The sequence below is a fragment of the Protopterus annectens genome, chromosome 2.part1 (genome assembly GCF_019279795.1).
Source record: "Protopterus annectens isolate FY-2018-M chromosome 2.part1, PAN1.0, whole genome shotgun sequence".
Classification (NCBI taxonomy): Eukaryota; Metazoa; Chordata; order Ceratodontiformes; family Protopteridae; genus Protopterus; species Protopterus annectens.
This window is the reverse complement of record NC_056729.1, coordinates 224,521,168-224,545,822: the sequence shown is the minus strand read 5'-3', so window position 1 is coordinate 224,545,822 and position 24,655 is coordinate 224,521,168.

Below are 24,655 nucleotides of genomic sequence, written 5' to 3'. Positions count from 1 at the left end.
GGAAGCAATGGAAGTTGTGGCTGAGATGCTGGGGGGAAGGTTGCTCCAATGTTTGGTAATTCTGCTGCTATAGAGGGATATACCTTCAGAATTATTGGCTTTGGTTACATCTAATAGGAGTTTTTGATTGTATTGCAGTACCCCTGTTTTGTTGCTTGGGTGTAGTAAGTTTTGTAGTGGAGGGTTTTCTTTCAGGGTAGCGAAATAGTTTCTGGGTTAGCATAAGTTGATTGTAAAGAATGAGAACTTCCAGCCAGTTAAGTCATTTAAGGGGAATGTAGTGGTGTGTTCTGTGAGGATTATTACTTGCAAACTTGGCAATTTTATTTTAACATGCTTGCAGCTTGGGAAGATCAGATTCTCTGAGACTGGTGAAGATTGGTGGGGAGTACAAAAGAGTAGCGATGAGATGGATATGTGCATTAGTGGCTCTGGTGGAGTTTGGTAGGAACAGTTTCTTTCTGCATAGCATGGCTAGTTTCTTATGTACTTTCTTGTATGACAAATTTCATGTTGCTGTCAATTTCAACCCATAGCAGTTTGGTGTGATTGACTGGAGATATGATTATATTATTACTGGAGGTGACGTTAAATGTTAGGTTATGAATAGGATGCTGTGTGGGTAGAAAGATAAGAAGCTTAGTTTTTTTTTTTGGATTAATATTTGTTGTGATTCAGAGAGCCATAGTTCAACAGTGAGAAATGAGGATTGTGTTTGTTGTAGCAGTGCCTGGGGCTGAAAGAAGCAAAGATTTGTGTGGCATCATCCGCATATTGTATGACAGAAGCCTGAAGTGTGGGGGTATGGGGGTTATTGGTGAAAATAGGAAACAGCAGTGGTCCAAGAATGGAACCCTGTGAGATTCTAGTGAGAATGGTAAAAGTGGGGAGAGTTCCTGGGGATATCTGACTGCCTGCTGTCTGCCTGTTAGGTAATTTCTAAATCAAGAAATGGTGGATGAACTTAGATTTAATTATGAGAGAGTGTTGATGAGTTTATCATGCTTAACCATATCTGAATAGTAAAACCACCACTGAATAATGAAAGGGTAGTCAAGCTGGAAGGGTGAAAGAGCAGTGGGTACCACTCAAAGATTAAAGGAATGAAAACTCAGATGCAGGTCAGGGACATGCCAGTCATACGAAAATATGTTGCTTTGTTTGCTAGGCATTCATACCTAGACATACATACAGGTTATATCTGGAAATGTAGTAGTCTGAACAGCACAACTATATGTGTGCATGATACAGATCATTGTAATGCAATGTGCAACAGTATGTGGATAGTGGTTCATGCAGCATGACTATATGTCTGCATGGAACTGATCATTGTAATGCAATGTGCAACGGTGAGTTGATATTGGTTCATGCAGCATGACTATATGTGTACACGGTACTGATCATTGTAATGCAATGTGTAACAGTGAGTTAATATCGGTTCATGCAGCACGACTATATGTGTGCACTGTACTGATCATTGTAATGCAATATGTAACAGTGAGATGATTTTGTCAATGCCACTGACTCCAACCCATATAACATAGCTGGTCTCACTACCCTCTTGTAGACCTTCCCTTTCACTCTTACAGGTACTCGTCTGTCACAAATCACTCCTGACACTCTTTTCCACCCACTCTATCCAGCCTGTACTCTCTTCTTCACCTATCTTCCTCACTCACTGTTACTCTAAACTATTGACCCCAAGTATTTAAACTCATCTACCTTCACCACCTCTAATCCTTGCATCCTCACCATTCCTCTATCCTCCCTGTCATTCACACACATATATTCTGTCTTAGTCCTGCTGACCTTCATTCCTCTTCTCATTAGAGCATATCTCCATCTCTCCAGGGTCTCCTCCACCTGTTCCCCACCCTCACTACAGATCACAATGTCATCTACAAACATCATAGTCCACGTGGACTCCTATATATATATATATATATATATATATATATATATATATATATATACTCGTGTGTATATATATATATATATATATATATCTATATATATCTATATATATATATATATATATATATATATATATATATGTGTGTGTGTGTGTGTGTGTATATAGTAATAAAAAACAGAAACAAGTTTAACAGATAGCCCATTCTCTAAGCACAATAACGCCCTCCAGGGTATGTGTTACTTTGTAAATTAAGCCCTTCCAAGGGTGTAGAGACCCTCTGCCTGCAGCTTCTGGCCCCAGAACACCACAGTGTGGGTATTTTGTACACAATAACACACAACCTGTCAGGAATTATTGCATGCTTATTTTATGACATTGTTGCTTAAGAATCCTCCTTTTACATCATTTCCACTGTTGAGGAACTATACAACTGTATGTGTCTAGTGCTACCCAAAATCACAAAGGTATTGGGTGGCTGAAGTATGTAGAGAGGTTCAGGGGAATGAAAGATGAAGCAATGGTATGATGTGGGGAGTCTGGTGAATGGATACTTGCTGGGTCATAAGAACTGAGTAAAGTTTGCATCGCGGGAAATGGGAAGGCACTGTTGTGCCTATAATATGATGCATGCAGACAGACTGTGTGGAGTTTTAATCATTTCTGCTGCTACAACAAAGGCAACACCCCAGTTTTAAATGCTGGAAGAAACAAGGGAGTTGATCTTGGGGTAAATCTGCAAGGAACCTACCAAATAATATGCAGGAATGAGAAAGAGGGAGAATTTGTAATTGCTATCTGAGTGATGTCACTGAATTTATTTATTTATTATTTCATTTATTTATTTTACTTTACATTTGTTACTGTGAACGTTCATCTGGACACAGGTCCCTTTTCAGTGGAGGCCTAGGGAGCAAAGCTCCAAATACATCATATACTTTTTTACAGCAGACAATTTTGTATACATAACACACTTTGATTTACATAAAAACAATACACTGTAGTATGACATTACTTTTAATTGTAAACCTTAAATATATTTACATGAAGTATTTAATTTTTAGTTTATAACAATCTATTTATGTTCAGAATTGTATATAGTTACATTTTTAGGTATACCATACAGATTCAAAGGATCTCAATGCTAAGGATATAATACAAGTTGCCATAAATAGGTGGAATATAATACAAGTTGCCATAAATAGGTGGGATGAGGGGTTATTGAAAGCAGGAGAGAGAAGGGAAAAGGTGCATTAATCGGGGTAACAATGGGATGAGAGAGTGGGACTTGATAATAGAGCAGTAGGAAGTATAAAAGACTACTCAGGGTAGTTACAGTTACAGAGCCATGATTGCAGTAGGTGGGATTTTTAGGTTGTTTTGAAGGAAGCAATGGAAGTTGTGGCTGAGATGCTGGGGGGAAGGTTGCTCCAATGTTTGGTAATTCTGCTGCTATAGAGGGATATACCTTCAGAATTATTGGCTTTGGTTACATCTAATAGGAGTTTTTGATTGTATTGCAGTACCCCTGTTTTGTTGCTTGGGTGTAGTAAGTTTTGTAGTGGAGGGTTTTCTTTCAGGGTAGCGAAATAGTTTCTGGGTTAGCATAAGTTGATTGTAAAGAATGAGAACTTCCAGCCAGTTAAGTCATTTAAGGGGAATGTAGTGGTGTGTTCTGTGAGGAGTATTACTTGCAAACTTGGCAATTTTATTTTAACATGCTTGCAGCTTGGGAAGATCAGATTCTCTGAGACTGGTGAAGATTGGTGGGGAGTACAAAAGAGTAGCGATGAGATGGATATGTGCAATAGTGGCTCTGGTGGAGTTTGGTAGGAACAGTTTCTTTCTGCATAGCATGGCTAGTTTCTTATGTACTTTCTTGTATGACAAATTTCATGTTGCTGTCAATTTCAACCCATAGCAGTTTGGTGTGATTGACTGGAGATATGATTATATTATTACTGGAGGTGACGTTAAATGTTAGGTTATGAATAGGATGCTGTGTGGGTAGAAAGATAAGAAGCTTAGTTTTTTTTTTTTGGATTAATATTTGTTGTGATTCAGAGAGCCATAGTTCAACAGTGAGAAATGAGGATTGTGTTTGTTGTAGCAGTGCCTGGGGCTGAAAGAAGCAAAGATTTGTGTAGCATCATCCGCATATTGTATGACAGAAGCCTGAAGTGTGGGGGTATGGGGGTTATTGGTGAAAATAGGAAACAGCAGTGGTCCAAGAATGGAACCCTGTGAGATTCTAGTGAGAATGGTAAAAGTGGGGAGAGTTCCTGGGGATATATGACTGCCTGCTGTCTGCCTGTTAGGTAATTTCTAAACCAAGAAATGGTGGATGAACTTAGATTTAATTATGAGAGAGTGTTGATGAGTTTATCATGCTTAACCAAATCTGAATAGTAAAACCACCACTGAATAATGAAAGGGTAGTCAAGCTGGAAGGGTGAAAGAGCAGTGGGTACCACTCAAAGATTAAAGGAATGAAAACTCAGATGCAGGTCAGGGACATGCCAGTCATACGAAAATATGTTGCTTTGTTTGCTAGGCATTCATACCTAGACATACATACAGGTTATATCTGGAAACGTAGTAGTCTGAACAGCACAACTATATGTGTGCATGATACAGATCATTGTAATGCAATGTGTAACAGTATGTGGATAGTGGTTCATGCAGCATGACTATATGTCTGCATGGTACTGATCATTGTAATGCAATGTGCAACGGTGAGTTGATATTGGTTCATGCAGCATGACTATATGTGTACACGGTACTGATCATTGTAATGCAATGTGTAACAGTGAGTTAATATCGGTTCATGCAGCACGACTATATGTGTGCACTGTACCGATCATTGTAATGCAATATGTAACAGTGAGATGATTTTGGTTCATGAAGCATGACTATATGAGTGCATGGTGCACATCATTGTAATGCAATGTGTAACAGTGAGTTGATATTGGTTCATGCAGCATGACTATATGTGTGCACGGTATTGATCATTGTAATGCAGTGTGTAACAGTGAGTTGATATTGGTTCATGCAGCATGACTATATGTCTGCATGGTACTGATCATTGTAATGCAATGTGTAACAGTGAGTTGATATTGGTTCATGCAGCATGGCTATATGTGTACACAGTATTGATCATTGTAATGCAATGTGTAACATTGAGTTGATATTGGTTCATGCAGCACAACTATATGTGTGCATGATACTGATCATTGTAATACAATGTGTAACAGTGAGTTAATATTGGTGCATATGCATTCCAATGGAATTGCTGTGCACATAAGTTAATTGCAATACTATAGTCATATACCAATCCTAAGCAGTACTAGTAAATGTACTAGTCAGTATCTCATATGATCTGTCATGCTGGTAAAATGTAAATCTGATGTTGTCAATCTTCATTCATTTTTGACTGATGGGTATGGTTCTGATCTCTTGAACTGACATGGCCATTATGCATAGCTCACCCCAGCCAAAAACTCTTGAGCTAAAGCTGTACCCACAATACCTCTCTTCCAGTTACCTCAGATCTTGTTTGCCGTGTAGAAAATTGTACATGTCAGCTGATGCTCTCAGCTAAGTGCTTTAACATTTCAATTTTAAATGTTTCTAACAATATTTGATTAAAACTCTTTATCTCTTTTACTGGATAGTTTTGCTACCTTGTTTTTGAGTGTGTGACTGTTTCCGACTATTTTTACCCACCCCCATTTACCTTTCCATAACTCTTATTGCCATCATTGGTAACAAGCATCCTCCTTTTCCTTATTACTAATGGCAGTCTTACATACCATTGTTGGCATCCTCTTCCCCCTTTCTCCTTTTACCCATTTGGGTATTTTTTATATACCATTGTTGATATATTTAAAATAAATAAATAAAACAACAACTCTTTTCTTCCTTTTCTCTCTTTTGTGTGAGAGTGTGTATGTCTGTAACACAACTGTTTTTTGATATGGCAGAGAAAAAAAAGGGGATATCCAGATTCAAACAGTGTCTAGACAGTGGCAGAAAAATGCCCAATTCTGATGGGCATCTTTCTTGTGTGTATTGTTTGGGCGCCCCTTACTTGGATATAACTTGCAATATTTGTCAGGGCGTCAGTGCCCATACTTTAGCAGAGAGACACAATAAGCTTATCTTAAAAGGCTTATTGAAATGTCCTTTTACTGAAGGTCTATCTAAGGCAGAGACTTCAAAATCTCCAAAGCCATATGTGAAGAAAGTAGGTTCATAGGTTCATAGGTAGGTACTAGGCTATCTGCCTGAAGGCATTTATAAGCCTAGCCAGAATGTGTTAGCTTTCGCCGCCACCTTAGATTAGTTCCCTGTGCCTCTGTCCAGCAGAACCATTGAAGTGATCCCCAGGTTAAACTTTCTGTTTCCCATCCACTCGTCAAGGTTTCTCTTGAAGACAGTTAGCGAGGAGCTCTGCCTAATGTAGATTGGAATCTTGTTCCAGAGCATGGGAAGTCTCTGGGACAAGAATCTATCCCTCCAGCATGTCCTATTTATTGTTGTGGTGAGGTTTAGATCCCTGGAGCATGTGGCTTGAGGGGATATGTTTTTCTTTAAGTGGAGCATGCCCATCAATTTTGGGTTGGACATGGCCATGTATGTCAGACAGAGATCACCTCTGAGTAGGCAGTATGCAACTGAGTACAGCTGAAGTTTCTTTAGTCGAGCATCTGCTTAAGGCCAGTGATCCTATTGGTGAGGTACTTCTGTGGTCTTTACAATTGTTGCAAGTGTCTTGTAGGGTACATTCCAAATGGGGCATTGTACTCTATGATGCGTAGAGGGGCCCAATGACCACTTTTGATCTGGATGCAAACCATTTTGTGATTAGGTGGGCCACATTGAAGGATTTTCTAACCACTTTGACAATGTGATTATCAAAGGAGAGGTTACTATCTACTTGGGTCTCCAGATCCCTTATTACGTCTTCCATATTTAGGGGGTAAAACCTAGGTGATAGTTTGTGGGTACTTTGTTTTTTCCAAAGGGGATGACTATGCACTTTTTGGCATTTAGCTTGAGGCCATGGTTTTGACAAAAGGTATCTGTCTCTGTGAGACCCTTTTGGAGGATGTCTGTGTCAGCCGGAGACTCAATTATAGCCTCTATTTTGCAGTCATCTGTGAACTTGGTCAGCCATAGTCCTCTTGTGCTTGCCTGAACCTCTGAGAAGTAGAAGCCACTCTGTGCCGACTTTTCCTATGGCACATGAAGCAAAGTCCCAAAAAAACACAGGTTCTAATAGTTTCTTCATAACTGAAATCCAAAGTACCGAAAGTGACAGTATCATCACCTCTGGCACCAAAAATGACTAAATCAACATTGGTGCCGCCCATCATTGAACCAACTTAAACCTCTTTGGCACTGACCTTTGCTTAGGCACCAACAACCTCTTCGGCACCAACAATAATTTCTGCACAACCATCACTATCTTCTCATTCAGTTCCTCATTCTCCTTCCATACAACAGGATATGGCACTGAAAGTTGATCTGACAATTATTCCCAGGACTTGATATTCCCCCTAAGTAAACCCATTTTTGGACCAAAAACTAAACTCATTTCTTGATAGGCCTCAATCCCCTTTGGGAATGTTAATCCATTCCTGTAGGAGTCTGTCAGAATTGGATCTAGTCAGATTGGTGGACCAGCTTTTGGCAGCCAGAGGCCTCCCTGCACCTTAATAAACCTCTCTCCCACATAGAGCCGAGGCTTATTCTCCAAGGATTCCACCAGTTTATTCTCCTTCAACCTGTTTTCAAGGTTTGGAGCCCCACACTTCGACAATCCCAGTACCAGTTACCTCTATGCCGATGGTAGACCTCACCTCAGTGCCAGAGTTGACTCTATGGTCTTTGGTTCCTTCAGATCCATTGGACACCCAGAATCATGGTTTGGCTGTCAGTTCTGAGATCCTTTGCCAGTTCTCATTGTTTCCATGGTACCATCTAGGGCTCTCAAAACCATGGCAGTTTTGAGCCCTCTCTTGGCTCCTGCTCTGGGTGGTGGCTTGTTGGAGTGGGGTGTGACCCCAGTTTCGAACTTGTCTTTCTAGGTTGCAGGCTCTCATTTCTCTTTAGGCAGGCCTGCCTTCCAGATTATGGAGAGAGCTTTAAACTCAGTAGGCTCCCAGATGGTTCCATCTTCATCAGAGTGCCATATTTTCATTTCCTTTGGTTTGCAGCTGTCATAATCTGCTATGTCCAGACAGCAGGCACAAAAGATGCAAGACACCCCATTTGAGGGTCCCCCTTCTTTGGCGTCCTCCTCAGAACCTCACCCTTAGGATCCACCCAGTAAGAGGACATGCAAGAGGTAGCACCTAGATTCTCCAGAAAAATCAGTCACTGAAACACAGATTACGATGAAGGGGAAGGATCCCCACAGTCTCTTTTGGAGATATCCTCAAAATATTAAAGCAGAGGGAATGATTGGAAGCCCTCAAACCCATCCTCTGAGGAATCTGTGTTTTTGTAAGCATTTTATGCCCACCCTTCTACTTCTTTAGTGACCCTGCCCACTGATAATCTAGTTAAGTTGATTGTTCAGCAAGTGTGGAAGGCTCCTGACTCCATAGAGCATATTCCCCAGAGACCAGATATGATTCTTTCAGCCCCAGAAGATCAGCCCCATCGGTGTAAGGGTCTAGCAGTAGATTACATGGTGGTGGTAGCAGCCAACAAAGAGGACCACACTGAGGAGAGTTTAGAATACAATCTGGTGAGGAAGATTTGGGACAGACAGGAAGAATTTAAGAGGAAGTGAGGATGTTCAGCAAAGAGGTGGATGAATTGTCTGATAGAAGATCTGCGACAGTCAGGCATGAGTGTTGAAGAAGGCAGGAGTGTGGCACAGAATCGAGAGAGTTGGTGACAGTTAACATAATACCCCAAACCTATGAAGAAAAAAATGGGAAAAAGGGCGCTGATGATGATGATGATGATGAGGTGGAGGAGGAGAGTTCAACTATCCATCCTCCTAACCGAGTTACAGATGATGGCTATATTTGGGAAATGTGTCTTTGCTTAATCGACCTTCACTATTCTGTCCTTGAACGTTTTGGCACACTTTAGTAGACTCCAGAGGGATCTGATAACAGAGCTTTTAAACACCCTTGCAGGAGCAATGTCTGACAATGTTCAAGATAAGGTTGCCTTTCAGCTTGCCACCCTAGAGTCAATCACAAATAGGTCCATGCAGCTTATTGCTCATACAGCTGCAAGGATGTGTAGAGCACTGAGTACAGGCATTGCCATTAGGTATCATATCTGGATAAGCTTGTGTGATTTTTGTGCAACCCTTTAAATCTTGCTTTATCAATGCTCCTATTGATAGTACTTCCTTATTTGGCCCTAAACTCAGATACACACTAGCCAGGTGTGAAAAAGATAGAAAGACCCTTTCTGCTGTGTGCGTTTTTTTTCCGCTCCACAACGACCTTACTCCAGGAATTAAACAAGTGAAAAAATGTGGTTCAAGAAGACCCAAGGGCCTTGTTGTGACATGTGATGAGTATTCTTCTGGGGGCAGAGGGGGGTACTCTTCTGGAAGATGCCCCCCTGTGGCAGAGGGGGTCCATGTAACCAGAGCTCCAGAGATTCCTTTCCTGGAAAACCCTATCACTGCTCCTGAATGGAGGCCCAATTGCTTACCTCTGGAGGCAGTCGGGGAAGATTTTCTCTGCACCATTCAGTCTGGCTTACAGTAACCTTGGATATCTGGGTGCAGAACATAATTACCAGAGGTTACCACATTCCCTTCAATCTTTTGCCAAAATCCTAAAAGCGAATGTCCAATGTTCCACCCAGTCAGAGGGATCTAGCAGCAGTAGAAATTCAAAAGCTGCTTCAAAAAAGAGTCATCCAAGTAGTCCTACCAGACCAAATAGGATCCAGACTCTCCTCAAGATTCTTTTTAGTGCCAGAAAATACAGGGGACTGGAGACCAATTTTGGATCTCAGCCTATTGAGCAAATTTGTACAACAGACAAAATTATGGATGGTCACAGTTAAGTCTATCTTTCCCGTTCTAGAGAAGGATGATTGGATATGCTCTATAGATCTTCAGGATGCATATTACCACATAAAGATGGCAAGCACTCCAGAAGATATTTCCACTTCCAACTAGGAGCCAGTCATTACCAATTCTGAGCGCTGCCCATCACTCTCACCCCAGTCCCCAGGGTGTTCACCAAGTGCATGGTGGTCATAGCAGCTCATTTGGGACTACAGGCATTCCAGGTGTTTCCTTATCTAGAGGACTGGCTTTGCACTGCCTCCTCCAGGCATCTTCTGCTTTACACCATAGACTTTGTTCTATATCATGCCAAAACAGTAGGCATTTCAGTCAACAAAGAAATGTCACCATTGTCTCCCACTCAGGATCTGGAGTTCATCGGAGTAAGATTAAATACAATATCCTGTGTAGCTTCTCCTCCTCACCACATGATGTTGAAGCTAAGGTTGCAACTTCAAGTAGTCATTTCCCAAAACAAAGTTCCTGATCATCTGGTACTACAAGCTGTGGTAACCATGGCAGCAACGATAACATTAGCTCCCCTAGTGAAGTACCACGTGAGGCAGCTTCAATGGCTCTTGGCATCACAATGGTCACTTCTAATGCACACCATGTCCCATCCAGTCTTGATAACATATCGCTGCAGAAAGGATTTAGCTTGGTGGATGAAGCCAGAAGAGAATCTATGGAGTCATTTCTTTTCCCCTCTCAGCACAAGGCCGTAGTGACCACGGAGACTTCCCAGATAGCTTGAGGGGGCATTTTCTGGGAAAGACTATTCAAAGCACTTGGTCTCCACAAGAGGCCAATTTCCACATCAACATCCTAGAATTGAGGGTAGTGCTTTTAGCGCTGCAAGCATTCTAGGCTGTCCTTCCTTCCAGGATAATTGCAATCCAATCAGATGACATGTACATAGTCTGGTATAGCAACAAACAGGGGGAACCAGGTCCTAACATCTGAGTCAAGAAGCTCTAAGGATTTGGCAATGGGCAGTCACTTCCAACCCCTTTCTGATAGCAATGCATATCCCAAGGAAATCAATGTGATTGCGAACAAACTAAGCAGATGTATCCTCCTGCCTCATGAATGGTTTCTCAATCCGGACAAAAATATTTCATCGAGGGGGTCAGCCTTGCTGCGACCTGTTCACTTCTCCCATAAACCACAAATGCAGCAGCTATTTTGCCCTAATTCCCCCTCATGGGGACTCCGCGAGAGAGATGCACTTCTTCTCAATTGGTCCCTGGGACTCCTGTATGCCTTTCCCCCAGTTCCACTGATCCTCCAGTTTCTGAGGAAAACCCAACAGTTGAGAAGCAAAGTGATTCTCATTACACCTTACTGGCCCCGTCAAGTCTGATTCCCCTTTCTTTGGCCTCATCTGGTTCACCGCCCGTGGACTCTGGACTCAGCTCTGGACCTCTTGTCTCACCCGCAGGGCCTGGTCCATCCCAATCTTCAAAATCTCAAGCTGATGGCTTAGTTTCTCCAATTTCAGTAATTGCCAGACAGAATAACTCATCCTCTACAGTGCAAAAGATACTTCTGGCTTCCCACAAACCATTCACCAGAAAGCTTTAGCTAAGTAAATGGAAAATATTTTCAATTTGGGCATGTACAAACTGCATAGACCCTTTTTTGGCATCAGTTGATAAGGTCTTGGAATATTTAGCTACCTTATCTGAAATGGAGACCTCTACATCTACAATTAAAGTTCATTGTGCTGCCTTTTCAAATTTTCATAATGGGTTGGTTGACCATTCCTTGATGCCTCATTATCTCTGCAAAATATTTCTTAAAGGCACTCTGCATTTAACTCCCCATTTCAAATACCCTGTAGCACAATAGGATTTGACTTTAGTCTTACAATGACTAGTTCAACAGCCCTTTGAGCCAGCAGCTACTTGCGACCTCATGTTTTATCTTGGAAGACTTCTTCCTAGTAGCTGTCACATCTGCTAGGAGAATTTCAGAGTTATATGCTTTGTGTGTGCACCATCCCTATATCATTTTTCACAAAGAAAGAGAATCCCTCTTTCCTTCCCAAAGTGGTATCAAAGTCTAATATCAACCAGTCCATAGACTAATCAGTCTTCTTCCCACATTTTACAAACAAAGGAGAGTATTGTTTACACTTGATGGACATCCATAGACAATTGCACTTTTACTTGGACAGAACGAAATTTTCTAGAAAAGTCAGACCAACTATTTTTATCATTTTCATGGCTCAGATTGGGCAAACCTTTATCAAAGGTCACATTGTCAAAATGGCTAAGAGACTGCATTACCTTTATATACAAATAAAATAAACTCAAGCTGGCAACTACAGTTAGAACTCATTCTACTAGATCTGTTTCCACTTCAGCTGTCTTCCATGCCAGGGCTTCTATGGAAAGCATATGTGTAGCGGTGATTTGAACTACTCCACATGCATTTATCACTCATTTCAAATTAGACATGGTCTCCAGGGGAAGAGCATCCTTTGGCTCTATGGTACTCAGGAATATCCTTCTTAAGGCCGCCCAGGATCTAAAGTAGCTAGGGACTCTGTCCCATCAGTCAAGAATGAATGAAGATTGACAACATCAGATAAAAAAGTTATGTTCTTACTATAACATTCCATCTGTGGTGTCGATCTTCATTCATTCTTAACATCCCACACTCTTGCTCCCTCCAAAAGACTCCAAAATGTTTGGAGCTAGCCCTGGAATATTATAGGTTTATACCTTGGACAGGGCTTCTGCATTTTCTTTTCTACTAGGCAATCCCGATCTGAGGTAATGGGAAGAGAGGCACTGTTGTTGAGCCTTAGCTCGTGAGTTTTTGGCTGGTGCGAGTTATGTATAACTGCTGAGCTGGTTCCAAGAGGCCAGAACCAAAGCCATCAGTCAAGAATGAATGCAGATCAACAACACAGATGAAACATTATGGTAAGAACATAACTTCTTTTTATATTTGTATGGAATCAAACAGTTATGTTTAGCATATTGCCCAATCCCTCATGTGTTTTTAATGCACATTTATAAGAAAGTTTATATAAGTACATAACAGGCAACATGATACCAGGCATGCACCCAGTACTGGCATACAAAGGTAAAATTTAATATATTCAACATGCAGTATGTTCACACCAGCAGGTTAGCAATCACATGTGTAATGAATACATGTAATCTAGGTCTTTTTTTCCCATACACATACTGTAGTAGTGATTGTTGGTAGGATGTATATATCTATTGGAGCAATGTGTTATGATTTGCATATACTTAAACGTCTATGGTAGGGTATGCTGATGATATATTTATGGTGTTGAGGTTTGACAGAGGCATGTAAAGGATTTTTCTCTTCTGACTTTGCTGGATGTTGTAATGTAGCCTACGAGAATCAATGCTGTAGTAAAATGTGTTAATGACATCTGATCAACAATCAAGTATGTACATAGACAATGCAACCTAACAGTGAGACTTCAAGATAATTTAATTTCTTCTGATACACAGCCTAGGGAAGTCATCACTGTTAAATTGCATGTTGCCCTGCAGTCTTTGTCACATGATTATAACATAATTTAAGTATTTAGCACTGTATATTCCTAGGTTAAAGATAACATAGTAACTCTAGCTCTACATGAAATAAATAAAGTTTTAAACTAAAAACATATTATTAGCACTGTGGCTCATACAGGAACAGTAATATGTCACAAAGAGCTAACCACTAAAGAACTTAAGCCATTTCACTGGGATGGCCTAGAAATAAGTGACTCTGTGAAAGATATCTGTGGATCTATCACAGCCACAGGCACAGGGAACCATTAAGATTATGAATCTAAATTCTTGGTAAAACATGTTAATCAGCCTGTTGGGTGATGTTGAGGGAGATCTGGAAATCAGCAATCTGAGATTCATTAGTTTGGCAGGGAAAGGGAATTCTGAAAGAGTAGACTGGTAAGATGTTTCTTGTGCATAGGAAAGTCTGTCAGCATTATAGATTTCTATCTAAAAAAACAAAGGGCTGACAAGCTGAGGACCTATAGGTGTGGGACTAATCAGGAGGACAGACATAACCAGGGAAAGTCAAGCTGTAAAGCAGCCTCTCCTGGTCAAAGCCAAGCCAGAATGAAAGCAAAGTCAAAGGAAAGTATTTTTTGAGCTGGGTAGTGGGAGCATTGAGGGGTGCAGGGTGCATGCAGGGATGAAACTGAAAAGATCAAACTGAAATACAGAATGCTTGAGTTCAATAAACATTTAAATAAAAGGTACTTACATATTTCCGCAACCAGATTGTGAATCTATTGCAACCCGGTTCCAAATTGGTCATACTTTTTTGAAATTAGGAGCAAAGAACTCATTGTCTATAATGTCATGAATTTTCAGTGATTACTAACCTGGATGTCATATTTTAGTCTTCTGTTAATCATTGTTGAGACAAGCTGAGCACCATGTGAAGAAAATGTATTGTCTGGTCATGCTACTCGGTTGCGAAGAAACAGCAAGGCTGTTTTTCAGCTTTCTGTTTAGATCGTTCACATACCACATTGGCACCCAGGAGTTATAGCCTCTCTTTTCTATGTTAAGTGACATAAATTAAATCTGTTGGTGAAGGATGTCAAGGTGTGAGAGGAATATGAGGCTTACTACTGTTCCTGGGTGACACATAGCTGCTTAGTAGCTTTCTGAAACCCTGACAAGCCGCAAAGAGTCTTTTGGCCATAACTTCAAAACTTATGACAGATTCAAGGGGGGTGTTACATATTAGCTGTACTGTATCCACTTTCGTGTAGCTTTCTTTCTGCAAGAGGAGTGCTCGTAAGTGTTGCAGTGTACCTGTCACCTGCTGTTCACCAGTTTTACTCAACCAGTGGAAAAATTGGAAAAGCACCACACACTTCAGTGACACACACACACACTTCAATACACAGTTTGTTCACATTTTTTGCAACCATACATGATCGGAAAACAGGCACTCTTTCTGTTAAAAATCTAGTTGTGATAATATGTAAGTACCAAATAAAGAAATATTCCAGATTTATGAAAACTGAATATATTGCAGCTGTTTTAAGTTTTAAGCTAGACTCATTAAGCTGATAAGATGAGTTTGTTTTTTATTTGAAACGTTAACAAGACTGTTTGCAAAGCCAATAACTCATATAAAACAGGCAGCTGTAAACTGAAAGTGAACAATGTATTTGAGCACAGTTATTTTAAATGTGTACATAATTTTAAAATAAAATATGAAAAATATTATTTCTGTAGGATTTCTTGCTTTTCTTTATTTTCTCTGTTTTTCACAGTTACTATTAGTAATATGACTGCGGTGGTTGTGCTGCGGTAACGTTGTCGCCTCACCGTAAGAAGTTGTCCTGTTCGATTCTCAGCTAGAGCATCTTTTGTGTGGAGACATGTGTGAAAGGGCGTACCTTCATTGAAGGTTGTGCATCAGGGCTGGCAACTCGGCATGTAAAAATCTACTGCCAATCATTAGTGGACCGGAGTTCTGCTGTGGCGACCCCTAACCGGGAAAAGCCGAAAGATACAACAACAACTATTAGCAATATGTGACTTACCCTTACTTAAGTTATAAAGATTCTCTGAAATATTTTTGAATTACTCTGCATAATGCAATATATTTGTAACTCACTGAAATATGATCAAGGAACTTAACATTTCTAACTGAGCTGATTATTAATTATTATCCTTTAGAAGAGATAAACCTTTTATATTTTATCATTGTTAATAAACTCTTTGATCTAAATGTTTTGTACATTATGATAGAACTGAAACAAATCCACTCTCACTCTAACAAGCACAGAAGGAAATTCATTATCATATGTGCTACAAGGAAATTGTATTTCTTGTCACAAGAACTGTGATTAACCATTTTGACTATGTAAAGCCCATGAGGCAAAAAACATAGTCATAATCCAGCTATTCAGTCGCAGCAACATGATATTCTGCTTCAGATGAAATAAATTGTTCAGCAAGAAGCACATTCATTTCCCACTGACCATAAGTGGACCCTCTAACCATTATGAATATTTCATTTAAGTGGGCAGGATGCTGTGATTTGAAAGTGCATATTAATCACTACATTCTGATATAATATAACATTTCCATTTATTTTGTCCACTTCTTTAAAAAAATCTGTAAATGCTGTAAATGAGATGAAAAAGATAGGTTCATAATAACGTTTATGAGGGATCTAATGTAATAATACACTGTCACTTACACTTTTTAACTTTTCAAACATTTATTTGTTTCTGTTTTAAAAATGTTCTCTCAAATACTGATCTATCTGTCCTGTAATGGAAGACTCCGTACCCCAAGTTCCTCTGCAAACAAGAGACTGCAATGTGGTTCTTTGTGTTAATTAATTAATTTATTATAATATTCTACTTCACCTCTGACTTGAAAAATACTTTCTGTAATGGGTAACGTGTAGCTTGGAGTAAAATAAAAAAAATGAATTGTATGCAAAAATAAATCCAAATGCCAAGAAGTCAAAAATGCTCTTGCTAAACTAAAGTAGGAACTCTAGTCCCTGATCAAATCAGCCAAAGCCAGATATGAGGTAGGAATGGTGAACTAAGTGAAAGATAACCACAGAGTCTTTTTCAATTATGTTAGAAAGCTCAGAAACAATATCCAACACTGCTTATAGCTAATAGTAAATGACAACACCTACGCAGGACCAGAAGACAGACAATCTACTAGCAAATAAATGTAGACAAAATTTTACCTCCCTCTCCTTCCCAGCATTCCCAGATCACATGTCTGCATCAATGCTGCCCCCCCACCCCAAATCTCAGAAGAAGGAATTCTCAAGGTATTATCTAAGGCCAAGAACACTGCTTTTATGCGTCCAAGTAACATACCAGGATATCAACTGGCTAGCCTGAAACAGGACCTGTCATCTCTTCTACAGAAATTGTTTAATATCAGCCTCCAAACAGGCTATGTGTTGGATGAATGGAGGACAGTAGCAGTCATCCCTTGCTCAAGGGCGTGGCATTACTTGACTCAGGATATTATAGACCCATAAGTCTGATAAATCTCATCTATAAGACAATGGAAAGGATCATTATGGAACCAACAAATAACAGGTATCAGTAAATTGAAAACTATTGACCCAAGTCAGTTAAGTTTTGTCAAGGGCAGAACCGGCCCATTCAGCCTGGTTGACTTCTTCAAGAAAGTTACTGAAGCAATGGGTAATGAAAAGCCAGTGAACACTCTGGGGCATTCAATACCAATACACACTCAGGAATTGTTAATAAACTCTACCAGATAAAAGTGTATCATTTTGTCATTCAGTGAATAGCAAACTGGCTCACACATAGAAACAGGAAATTATGGTGGTTGGATCTATCTCATCCACAAGATTTGTCACTAGTGGTGTGCTACAGGGGGTCTGTCTTTGTCCAACTCCTCTTTGGCATTTACTTCTTGGAAGTCAAAGCCAATGTTAAGGGCTTATGGATTTCCAGGTTTGCTGATGACTTTAAACTAGATGCCATTATTAACTCTAGCCCAAGATCCTTCAAAAGAGAACTACAACATTGAGAGGTATTAGGCTGAGGCATTCCTTCACACTGAATGTATGTGTGAGTCTGTCTTCACTTTTGCATGTGTCTCTGTGTGGGTGTGTATGAGTTTCAACATTTCAACATTTGTGTGAAAAACACTACAACCCCCCGCCCCACTGCTTGGACATCTGTTAGTGTACATATATAAGAAACCCAATGTGTGCGTGTGCGCGCGCGCATGTGTGTGTGTGTGTGTCTGTGTCTGTGTGCAGTCGATAAATACCTATATAATATATATTTTGGATGCAAAATACATCCTCCAGAAGCAATTAGGTAACCTATGGTGACAAGGAAACATTAAGCAGAGGCACTATTTTACATCAAGAATTTACAAAATATAATTTACTAATAGAAAAACAAATGCAAACCAATTTAGCAGGTAGACCATTTTCTAACCACAGTAATGTTCTTAGGAATGGGTGTTCATAGGTTCATAGGTGCATACTAGGCTATCTGCCCTAGGGCATTTATAAGCCTAGCCAGAGTGTGTTTGGCTTTCGCCACCCATTTTAAATTAATTTTGCTATGCCCTTTTTTGAGGTTAGTATACTGTGCCTCTGTCTAACAGTGACACAGAAGTGATACCCGGGATAAACCTATGATCTCCCATCCACTCATCAAGATTCCTCTTGAAGAGAGTCAGTAAGGGACTCTGCTTATCCTGGACTGGGATTTTATTCCAGAGTGAAGGGAGCCTCTGGGTTATGAATCTGTCCCTCCAGCATGTCCTATTTATTTCAGTGCTGAGGTTAAAGTCTCTCGAGCACGTAGCTCGATGGGATTTGGATTTTCTGAGGTGCAGCATGTCCATTAATTCTGGGTTGGACATGGCTTTATACGTCAGGCACAGATCGCCTCTGAGCAGGCGGTATGCCACTGAGTAGAGCTGGAGTTTCTTTAACCGGGTAGCATATGGCATCAGTTTGAGCCCTTTGATCCTCTTGGTGAAGTACTTTTGGGGTATTTCCAGTTGCTGCAGGTGTCTGGTAAGGTACATCCCAAAAGGGGCATTGTACTCAATTATGGGCCTGATGAGGGATGAATAAAGAGGCACAATGACCTCCCCTGATCTAGATGTGAATCCCTTCATGATTAGGTGGGCTATATAAAATGTTTTTCTAACCAATTTGGCCACATGGTTGTCAAATGAGAGATTGCTATCCACTTGGGTCCCCAGGTCCCTAATTACTTCTTCTGTACTTAATGGATTACCACCTATGTGGTAATTTGTGGGCACTTTGTTTTTACCAAAGGGGATGACTATACACGTTTTGGTGTTTAGCTTGAGGCCATGGCTCTGGCACCAGTTGTCTGTTTCTATAAGGCCCTTTTGGACGATGCTTGTGTTGGCTGGAGAGTCGATTATGGCACCCAGTTTGCAGTCATCTGCAAACTTGGTCAGCCACAATCCTTCCCTGTTGGCCTGTACCTCTGAGAAATATATACCGAACAAGAGAGGTCCCAGGACTGAGCATTGTGGGACGCCACTTGTAACTGGTTTGGAGTCTGACATTGCTCCAGCAATTCTAACCACGTGGGTTCTGTCCATGAGCCAGTTTGCAACCCATCTAGTGACATAGGGGTTTATATTTAAGCTGGTGAACTTATCTATAATGCCCGAGTGGGGTATTGTATCGAAGGCTTTTGCGAGGTCCAGGTAGGCTGTGTGGACCACCTTCCCCTCATTAATGGCCTTGGTGACTGTTTTAATGAAACTGACCAGGTTTAAGAGGCAGGATCTGCCCTTAACAAAGCCAAACTGGGTAGAATCCAGTGTCTGTAGGTCCCCAATATCTTTATTTATGAGGTTCATGATGATCCTTTCCATAGCTTTGCAGACCAAGCTAGTGAGGCTTATGGGCCGATAGTTTCCAGGATCCGTTGAGGCACTACCTTTGTGGAGAGGGACCACTGTTGCTGTACACCACTCTTTGGGTACATATCCTGTAGTAAGGCTGAGATTGAACAGTAGTTTTATGTTTGGGCTTAGCTCTTCTTGGAGTTCATGTAGGATGCAGCCCAACAGCCCGGGACACCGTCTGGTCCCATTGATGCTGTGTTTTTTGCTTTGGAGAGGGTGGCTCTTAACTAAGCATCTGAGATGTCAGGGGGCAGCACTCTGCTGGGATAGATATGTGTGAAATTTGCTTTAGAGAAGTTTTTCACTGTGGTTCTCTGGGCAGGGGTTGGGGTCGGGAAGTGAATATCCAGTGAGATTAGTTTATGGTCTGAACTTACCAATGAGGGATACACTTCTGGTCTGGAGCATAGAGTCCCCATGTTGGTGATGATCAAGTCTAGTATGTTTTCCCGTCTTGTTGGAGTGGTAACAAGTTGTTCCATAGCATTTGAGTTTATAATTTCTAGGAACCTTAGTGCTAGGGTGTTGGAGCTAGAGTAATGCTCCCAGTCTATGTTTGGGTAGTTGAAGTCGCCCAATATAATGGTGTTTGGAGAGACATTCATATTTTCCAGTGTTCTCAGGAACGCAGAGTGGGGTTCCTGAGTTTGGGAGGGTGGTCTGTAACAGGCTATAAACTGGAAGGCAGTTTTGCCCACTGTTAGTTGCACATGAATAGTCTGTGATGCTTCATGCTGTGCCACCAACGTGGAGGTGTGGGTATCTTTGCCGAATATTGATACTCCCCCTCTTTTGTGGTTCGGTCCAAATTTTGGGGCTGAAAAGCATGGTATGAGCTATAACCTGGTAGTGCAGGGGTGCTCTCAGTTGCCTTGAACCAGGTTTCTGTTACTGCACAGATATCGATTTTCTCCATGCTAAGGAGAGTTTCGAGTGCGTGCATCTTGAGGTTTAGACTTCTGGCATTGAGTAGCATTACTCTTAGTTTCGTATCCTTTGTGATACCTATGGAGGTGGGTTTGTCTTTTGAGCCTTGCCTAAAAAAGGCACTATGGGGGAAGCAAGAGCCTTTGCCAATATCCAAAAGCCCAGGGGTGACAGCTGCAAGCCGTCCCTAGTGAAGCATCGTGGCTTGTCGAGCATGTCATCCCAGGCTGACAGGCATTGGTTCCCCTTTGAATGACACCAATACTTAAGCCAATTGTTGAAATTGATCATCTTGTCTTCATATTGTGGCATCATTCTTGGTGAGGGTAAGATGCTACTCAAGGTCAGGGTCATACCGGCCTGGGCTACATGCTCAGAGAGCTCCTCTATGTCTCTTTTCATGTAGTCCAGGGAAGTATGTCTCAGGTCATTCACACCAGCATGGACAATAACCGAATCATATTTGTACTTGCCTTGGAGTGACCTGAGCTCTTGTGTTATGTGGTGGATCCTAGCGCACGACAGGCAGCTCACCATGACCTTCTCCTTGTTCAGCTTGGTGAGCGGGACATCAGTGTGCCTGACGATAGAGTCACCTATTACACGTGTATCAGGTGTGTTGTTTAGCCTTAAGGGCTATGACTGTTCGGCACACTGGCTTTGTGAGCTATGTGTTGCACGTGTTTTGTTTTGGGGTAGCGGTTGCTTGGGTGTCTGCTTTGGAGGTCTTAGCTGCTTAGGCAGATTTTTATTTAGAGCCTCCGAGTATGTTTTTGTGTGTTTATGTGTTTGGTTTGCTGTCATGGTAGGTCTATGTGAGACTGGAATTGTAGTGAGTGTGGTTTCCTTCTCCTCCTGACTGGTTACGCCAGTACTGAGTTGAGAGAGCTTAGCCTCCAGTTTGGCTATATGGTTGCATCTCTCAAATGTGTTGGAATTTGTTGAGAGGAGGAGAGGGTTGTCTGTGTACATGAGGCAGTTGTAACATTGCCTCAAGATTCCCAGATTCACCAGCTGGACCGGAGAGGAGATTGACAACTGACCTTTGGACATGCTAGAATAATATTGGGAATTCCTTTATAATTGAAAAAAAGGGCCAATGGGGAACAATGTACTCAAGGGGGGTTTGTGAGGGTGTAGTGCTTTTAATTTTTTAGTGCTGACTTATATAATTGCTTTAGAGAGCAAGTGCCAGGTAACTTAAATGCAATGTGTTACAGGTAACTTAAATGCAAAAATGACAAACAGTAACTTTCTTTCAAGTAAAACAAGGAAATAAGTACAGTATGCAATGCAGATATCACTAGGGATCCACAGAATCGCTGAAAAGCCATGTTTTAGGTGGAATTAGCGTTTCAGGGAAATAACAAGCAAACAAACAACAAGCATACAAACAAAGCTAGATTCAGCAGGCCTCGATCTATTCTATGCTACAGCAAACAAGGTGTACCAATTTCAGTAAGAAACAGTTCAAATATGCAGGCACTATAAGCCTTTAACCAGAAATTCCCAGCTCAGAAGGGCAGAGTACAGCCTCTCCTCCCAAAAGAGTGCAGACCATGAACCTTCTTAATGTAAAATAACTGGCCTGAAGCCCAAGTGCTTAAACCAGAACTAATACACTTTTAGAATAACAGACAGTGAACCCTCAATCAGCAGTTCCCAACTTAGAAGGATGTACGCTACCTGTCCTGCCACCACAGTGCAGGCCACAAACCTTCCTAATGTAAAACAACTGGTCTGAAGCCCAAGTGCTTAATCCAAAAGACTTAGAATGATAGCTACACTTTAATCAAGGTACTACCAAGCAGTAATAAATACAATTGAATACTTTAAAGAATGCCTGGATTAGTGCTCAAGTTATACAAACAAAGCTAGATTCAGCAGGCCTGGATCTAGTCTATGCTACAGCAAACAAGGTGTACCAATTTCAGTAAGAATCAGTTCAAATATGCAGTCACTATAAGCCTTTAACCAGAAATTCCCAGCTCAGAAGGGTAGAGTCCAGCCTCTCCTTCCACAAGAGTGCGGACCACAAACCATCTTAATGTAAAATAACTGGCCTAAAGCCCAAGTGCTTAAACCAGAATTAATACATTTTTAGAATAACAGACACTGAGCCCTCACTCAGCAGTTCCCAACTTAGAAGGATGTAAGCTACCTGTTCTGCCACAACAGTGCCGACCACAAACCTTCTTAATGTAAAACAACTGGTTTGAAGCCCAAGTGCTTAAACTAAAAGGCTTAGAATGAGTTACACCAAGCAGTAATAAATACAAATGAGTACTATTAAGATGATGCAAAAGCAAAATAAAGTAGGAAGAAACACAAATACAGTAAAAGCAGATAATTTTTTTTTTTTTTTTGAGTGAGCAAATGAGATGGGCCCAGGAGTTACAGGACAGAAACAAGTGCAAACGCAGGCCTTCAAATCAGACAGTTGAGAGAGATGGAAGATCGCCCAAACGGCCAATAACTACAAATTCTGGGCCAGAACCACTCCTTATGTGGTAGACAGGTTACCTAATGCTTACCACTCTCACTGATAAGCTAGAAGGCTTCCTTCCAACACAGAAAGGCTTTGGGGGCTCAGAAGCTTACAAACAGTCCTGGATACAGCAAATCTGTATCTGGAACACTAATTACAGGAAAGGTAGGAAACAGGCTTACAATTTTTTTTTTTTTTAGAAAAGTAGCAAAAACAGTAGTAAAAACAATTCACATGCAGTGCTAGCTGGCACACTTGAGTATGTAGCAACATTAGTCCACACTCAGTTTGAAAAAATGTAATTAAATTAAAAAGGACTAAAAGAAAGTGCAGAAAGGGTTTATTAGGTAGAATGCGGTAAAGAGATGGGACTGGGGGAGTGTCCTAGATCAAATCTACAGTGGGGCGGGCACTGCAAAAGCCACCAAATTTAAACTACAACCAAGAACAGGAGGTGGGTGGGGTAGACAGTTTCAACAGAGATGTGAGGAATCACAGTGCAAATTATAAAACCAGAAGAATATATACTGATCTCTGTATATTTGCAGAACAGAAAGACAACAGATATCTAAGCAACAATTTAGCTCGATAATACAGAATAATACAGAAAAATATACTTAGCTCTATATATTTGCAGATAGTCTGTTAAGGCTCTCTCTCAGTGCACAGGTTCCAATTTAAATTTAGCTACAATTTAATCAGGCTACTAACAAGCAGTAATAAAGGCAGCAGAATAAATTTAATTGAGTACTTTTAAAAGAGGCAAAGGCAAAATAAGGTAATAAAGTAGGAAGAAACACAAATACAGTAAGGCAGATAAAGTGCAAAAATTTTTTTTTTTTTTTTGAGATGGAGGAAACAGAGCAGATTAAGATACTATAGGGGAATGCCCTTCCCAAGTGCTCTCTCTGTAAACTGCAGAGGAGATGGGACTGGTAAGAGTATCCAAAATCAAAATATGATCTCACTGTACTCAGTTGAGTGAGCGAATGAGATGGGTCCAGGAGGAGTGTGCAAAAAGAGATTTACAGCAAGGGTGAGCAATTCCAAGATTAACACCACAACAAGAAACAGGGAGAGTGGGTGGGAACTACTGCAGAGATGCAGAGACACACACAATATTTACTGAATCCAAGACACACAATAATTACTCACTCAAATCATAAATAAGTGCAGAAAATATACTTAAATCAGCTTATGTCCAGTTGATATATGCAGACAAGTCTCAGTAGCCAGCAACTCAATTTAAAATGATTACTAGAAATGTAACCAACACAGATTTTAATGTTAGCAGAAACCCCCAAGCTAATTAACACTAACAAAGGAATTTCACAGCAGTCTAACAACTTTCAGTGAGCTCAGATGGCTAACTGCAGAGATTCAGAGACACAATATTTACTGAATCCAAGACACACAATATTTACTCACTCAAATCTTAAATAAGTGCAGAAAATATACTTAAATCAGCTTATGTCCAGTTGATATATGCAGACAAGTCTCAGTAGCCAGCAACTCGATTTAAAATTATCAAGATTATGTCACCCCAGAAGGAAGAAAACAAAGTTAAACCAGGAAATAGCAGCACTGTGCACATTTAAGCACTCTGTTTGCGCGGCGTGCCCACGGGCTAAAACAGGAAGGCAATGGGAAGGGAAAACAGCAGTAAGAAGGGAATCAAGGAGAACTAACATAGCTGGCAGGTGAAATGTATCAGAATCAGCCAATTGCACAGGCAGTAGACTAGCCCCAACCCAGAACATTACTATTAACTATGCAAACATCTTCCCCTCTGTTTTTTTCCACACTCTACACCACCGTTGTAAACAAGCGGGGAA